The sequence below is a fragment of the Poecilia formosa genome, unplaced genomic scaffold (assembly GCF_000485575.1).
Source record: "Poecilia formosa unplaced genomic scaffold, Poecilia_formosa-5.1.2 Scaffold45, whole genome shotgun sequence".
Taxonomy (NCBI): domain Eukaryota; kingdom Metazoa; phylum Chordata; class Actinopteri; order Cyprinodontiformes; family Poeciliidae; genus Poecilia; species Poecilia formosa.
In genome coordinates, this window is record NW_006799984.1 from 740,897 (window position 1) to 746,564 (window position 5,668).

The 5,668-nt window shown below is 38.6% G+C and overlaps 1 long non-coding RNA gene across 1 annotated transcript in view; it reads right to left on the minus strand.

The window, feature by feature from the left end:
• Positions 1 to 1,369: 1,369 nt before the first annotated feature.
• The window catches only part of LOC107836224 (uncharacterized), a 19,325-nt gene continuing 15,026 nt past the window's right edge, over positions 1,370 to 5,668 (minus strand). The window contains exons 2-3 of the long non-coding RNA XR_001662086.1: positions 1,950 to 1,959; positions 1,370 to 1,380 (exon numbers count right to left, since the gene is read on the minus strand). This is a non-coding gene — a long non-coding RNA (uncharacterized LOC107836224). The remainder of the gene's footprint in view (positions 1,381 to 1,949; positions 1,960 to 5,668) is intronic.

Below are 5,668 nucleotides of genomic sequence, written 5' to 3' on the forward strand. Positions count from 1 at the left end.
CAGTGTTGGGTATTTTATTTAGGAAGCAAAATGTGAACAACATTGTTGCAGGCAGTTGATGGAGCATCTTTCAGTCAATCAAAACTGGTAAGTGAAGGTTTTCAGACTCAGAGATCCAGTCTGGATGCAACATAACACATTTATTTTTATTTGGCACCACGTGCCCTAAAATTTCTCAATCTAATCATTCAGCTTGATCTAATCCAAAATCTGACCAGACCAAACTCCATGAAGCTTCGGTCATGAAGTGTAATAAATCTATAGGGTCTCTGCTTCTCCACCTTTTTGGATGGACGCTCCAGGATGTGCCTGTAACACCTGGGTTGGTTCCACATGAACATGCCTGATGTTCACATGTGACATCAGATGATGTCCAGTAAACTTGACCATTGTTTTAAGACAACTTTTTGAGTCAATTTAATTATTTTGTTTTATTGTAATGTTGAGTACATTTGCTGAGTGATATGCAACAAAGAGGAAGTGAGGTAACAGGAAAGAAAAAAACAGTCCAAAAACTACAGTGCATTGTAAAGCATACATGCAACTTTCACTTTTCATCTTTCGTCATATAACAGCTAGTTTTACATATTTACTTGGGATGTCACAAATCAACATGAAGTAGCAAATAAATGTTTAGTTACTTTTGATCTGATATACAGAGTGCTGCCATATATCAGTTTCCTTCAGTAGTTAGATTCGGTGTCTGTAACTTACAGCTAGTCTGTAAAGTCCTGTGTTGAAAGTAAATGTTTTAGTTCTGCTCTCCACAAATCTGGCCTTTATGGAAGAATGCAAAAAAGCCAAGAAGGGAAAAGAGATGAGATCAATGTCTTAACCTTTAGGGATGTATATAAATGGTATGCGCTGGAAAAGATCATACATCATCCTGCAAACACCGATGAAGCATAGTGGTGGTGAGGAGCCTTTTTCTCAGCAGGGACAGAGAAACTGGTCATTAGATAATGAACACAGGCGTTCTTCGAAAACAGCTCTTGAAGAGTCCAAGATACTTGAGGTTCAGGCAAAGGTTCACCTTCCAGCGAGGAAATAATACTAATAACGTAACAAGCGAGAGTGATGTGAAATCTGATTTTTATTTAGAGGTAAAAAACAGTCAAGAGTTTATAAAAATTTTAAAACACGCATAATTTTCTCTCCACTTCAGTTGCACACAAGTGATAAAATGTGAATACATAACTGAAAACATAAGAAATTTGAGGTTAATTTGTTTTTCGCTGATTTGTGAAAGCTTTAATAAAATCTAGGTGTTTAATTGTTGCAAAATGAAGATCAACTGCTGATGATGAGGAACACAGAACCTCTAATGAAAAGCATTTCTTGTTTACTAAACCCGAATCAGTCGGTGAACTTTAAAACATTCTCATGGAGTTAAGCAGCGTGTTTTAGCAAACACAGGTGTACAGGTAAATGTTTCCCATAGTTACACAATCACAGTCTTTCATTAGCATCTTGCCTCTCAGGTTTCCATGGAAACAAGCTTGGTGACTTCACACGTAAATGTCTATCTTCTCACTCTGTGTGAGTGTGTGTGTGTGTGTGTGTGTGATGGAGAGTAAAAAAGGGGGATTGAAGGAGCGCATATGGCAGCAGCAGCATGTGTATGAGTTGGTCTACTTTCTGCATATGTTTGCCCGTATATTTTCATTGCTGCTGCCTTGTACAAATGTGCAAAGTGTGTGTTGTCTATGTCACAGTACACAGGGGTGACCGCTTGTACATTTGCATGCATGCATGTATTTGCATATTAAATTCTGTTTATGCAAGTAAGCATGAATGTGCAAACTGCAGCAGAGTGTTTGTGTTGACGTGTGCACAGTTGTTTACACAAGCACGCGCTTATGAGCCTGTTTATCAGCTTGCATTTGTTTGTGTGAAGACACAAACAGCTATGACAGAGAAAGAAGGAGAGAACCAACGTTAACAAACACTTTCATATTTCTGAGCACTGATAGCAACGCGATCATCTGCTGGCAGAACATCTGGAGGAAAACGTATGTCGCAGAGCAACAAAAAACATGCAGAGAAAAAGAAATGTAAAACAGATTTTTTAATACAGTTAAATGAACTTGTTAAAACATCTGGCAATCACCTTTCCCATCTCTCACTCTCTCTCACACACATTTACACTTCTGTCTTTTCATTGCCTTGAATGATCAAAAGTCAGCAGAGGACCGCTTCACTATCTCAGGCAGCAGACAAAAATTAATCTCCTGTGACATTTCAGTGCTTAAGAAGAGAAATTTCATTTCACCTATTTGACACACACAGATATGCACACTTGACACCATAAACTCCACTTGAGCTCTGCCTTGATGGAGGGGAAAAAGCAAAAATCAAAACCTAGTGGGGTCTGAGGAGAATCTGAGGACTTTTTAAATACATACTCATTTGTGCTAGCTTTGATCTTGGTTGTATTATTTATTAATGTCCGCTTCTTTAGCACACATGTATTTATTTTTGAGTTTTGATCTTCTTTTATACTCCTCTTAATTAGATCTTTGACTGCTTGAACTCACATTCCTTCGGTCTTTTTATCTGCAGTCAGACGTCCTTTGATGTCAGCTAACAGATCAGCGTTAAATCATCGGCGTAGAGACGTACCTGAGCACCAGACGGAGACTCCACCACTGGAACGACATGAAGGAAAATCCACTTAATCAATAGAATGTCATGATTTCCCTGCTACCTGTGCTATGATTCACGGTCTTTGTGCTCACAGCTCCTCCCTTACCTGCTGATTAGCTCGTTGTTCTCACCTGTGCTCCAGCCCGTATTAACTCTTTCTCTGCTTTAACTCAGTGTGGGATTGTTTGTTGTCATTTCTTTATAGTCTTCAAGCAGGCCATGTCCATGACGTTTCCCTGACAACCGCCTCTTGCTTTCTTCGTCTTTGCACGTGAGCAACTCTTATTCTGACTCTGAAACCCACTTATGTCTCAAGATTTTGATTATTGTCCAACCAACATTCTGCCTCTCCTAACTAACTGACTTGTTTCTGACTAATGCTCTCTGGATTGTAGATGCACAAATCTCCATCTCTGCAATGGTTAGTTCTGTAAAGCAGCCTAAAGTGTGAGAGGAGACCTAGCCATGTATGGAGGGACAACCTGTTGTGACATCTTAATACCTCTCTGTCTTCATAAGGTTTTTTTCACTATACAGTCCTGCAGGTGAGAGTTAAAATGACAACTTGTGCTTCTCCTGGTTCTCAGAAAAGTTCCCGTTTTCTTTTTAAGTATCAGATGCAGGATTTTAAGTCTCTGTGGTAGCGACTCCCAGAATCCACCTCAATCATGTAGTAAGGAACTACAGCCACCGTAGCTTGTCATCATTAGCATGTAAATGTGTGCATGAGTGGAAATGACTGATTTCATGTCAAGTGTCTGAGTGTCCTACTAAAAGCGCCATGTAAGTCTAACGTCATTTCATTATGAAAATTTTGCTAAGTCTAGTATTTTTACAAAAATATTGTAAGCTCATTAATATGAGCTCATTTAAATAAAAATCAATTTATTTCAAGCCTTACCTTCATTTTCAACATTTCCTTCTGCTCTCCTCATTACTCATTTGTATTTCCTGCAGAGTTTGGCTTGGAAGCTGTTCCAGAGAAGAATCTGCTGATCGCTTTGTAAATAAATATTCTTTAACCTTTCCTGAGTTTTCATGCACAAATCATTGCACACACCTTTAAGTCAGTATTGAATACAGCTTCTCAAACCCAGAAAAATGATACCAACGGTATCAGTTTCTCATAAGGTAATGACAAACAAATGAACTATAATGGTGAGGTATCAGCCACAAAGGTTATTTGTTCAATCACATTTATCTTTCCTTCTTCACAAATGTGCAGCAGAGTCATTTTCAGGAACTCCCAATGTAAACCAAAGCAGATGGCAGTGAAAGAAGAAAAAGCAGTGGTGACTGCCTGTCATCCATTTTCCTCTGAAGTCAGAGCTGGGACCTGAGAATGACATCCAACCCAAATTAAATGTGTTCCAGTTCAGAGTAACACAAGTTAAAAAAACAGTTTAGCCTAAATTTTCAAATAGTGACATATTCACGAAAAAGGTTTGCACGGCGCCGTGCATAAGTGAAAGATTTAATAAGGTACAAATGGTCAAAAGTGCAGGTGATTTACTGCGGAAATCATTGGGTTTTATCAGTAATCTGGGTTGAGATGACTGAAAAACCTTTTGATCTTTCAATTCATGACTTCTTTTTATGAAAAAAGTTAAAGTGAAATTGGTTGTGGGACTTTTTAAAAATCTCTTTCTCTCTACTTAGTGATTTGCTACTTTTGTAAATATTTGAAAACCACTTTATTACAGAATTCCAGTCTGGCTAAATGCAGCCAGCTCTTTGCTTTTACCCCAAACTGGCTTCCTTAGAAATGTTTATTGTCGGCACCAAAATACATAGTTTAAAATATGCAAATGTCAGTGTATCCATAAGCTATTCAGTTAAAAAGTCTGTATCCCCTGGAGAGCCAGGAGATGTTAATTTACTCAAGGTGACAAGGAAAAGGGAGAAAAGCAGTCTGGCCAGGACATTAGAGGATTAACCAGACATTTAAGAGCAGAACTACAGTTAAGTTGGTGCCAAAAGAAGAGAAAAATTTCCAGGAAGGTGTTTGGAAAACAAATTGCATAATCTATTTATCCTAATTGTTATCCAGTGTAAGAGTGACAAAAACACCTTTGTGTGCAGAGTGAAGAAAACAGAACATGAACTGATCAGAGCTGAGCTGGACAATATGTTCAATCATTCCTGATTCCAATTTCATTGCAATATTTGATCGAACATAATATTTCAGATGATAAACATTCAAACTTGTAAAAAAAAAATAAAAACAACTTTAAAATTGGAAGGAAACCAGCTTCTTTTTAGTAAAATTATAAAGAGACAAAGAATGTTTGATGACTAGAAAGTGTCATCTGTTGAACAGCTTAGATATGTAAAAGGAAGACTTGGAAATAAAAAACCTACTGCTTCTGATGTTCAATCTAACATTCTTACCATACAAAGTGATTTTTATTCTTTTTTTCATCTCTGCCCTCCTCAGCTTCCACTTCAGGTCCCCCTCTAATGCTAACAGTTTGCCTCTTTTCTTTAGCTTTTCTGTCCGTATGTCTCTGTCTTCTCTCAGTTTAAACCCTCTATGTTTCACTTTTTCTCTCCAACCTCCCTTTATCTTTGTGACTCACTCTTTCCTTCTGCCCCTCTTTCCACGTCTGACTCACCGGCTCTCTATTTTAATCTCCATCTGTGACTGCTTTGCCACTTTCTTTTTCTGTTTCAGTGTCCAAATCTTTCTGTTTGCATGCGCCCCTTCTTCCTTGACATACGCATTATGTCTGACTCTGTCAGTCTCTCTTGTTTGGTTGCTTTCTATCTGTCGTTGTTATTCTGCAGAACTCACTTTCTGTTGCCCCTTTACCTCCACAAACATCCACCGTGTCATTATCTCTAACTCTGTCTGTACACATCACTCCAAATATGGGTGCAAACGCTCTGCAGACTGCTCTGTCTGTCATCGGTTTTTAACGGCTTACAACCTGATTGACTTGGATCCACCCTCCCCCTTTTCAGATTCTCCCACACACACACACACACACCCACGCACACACACACACACACACACACACAC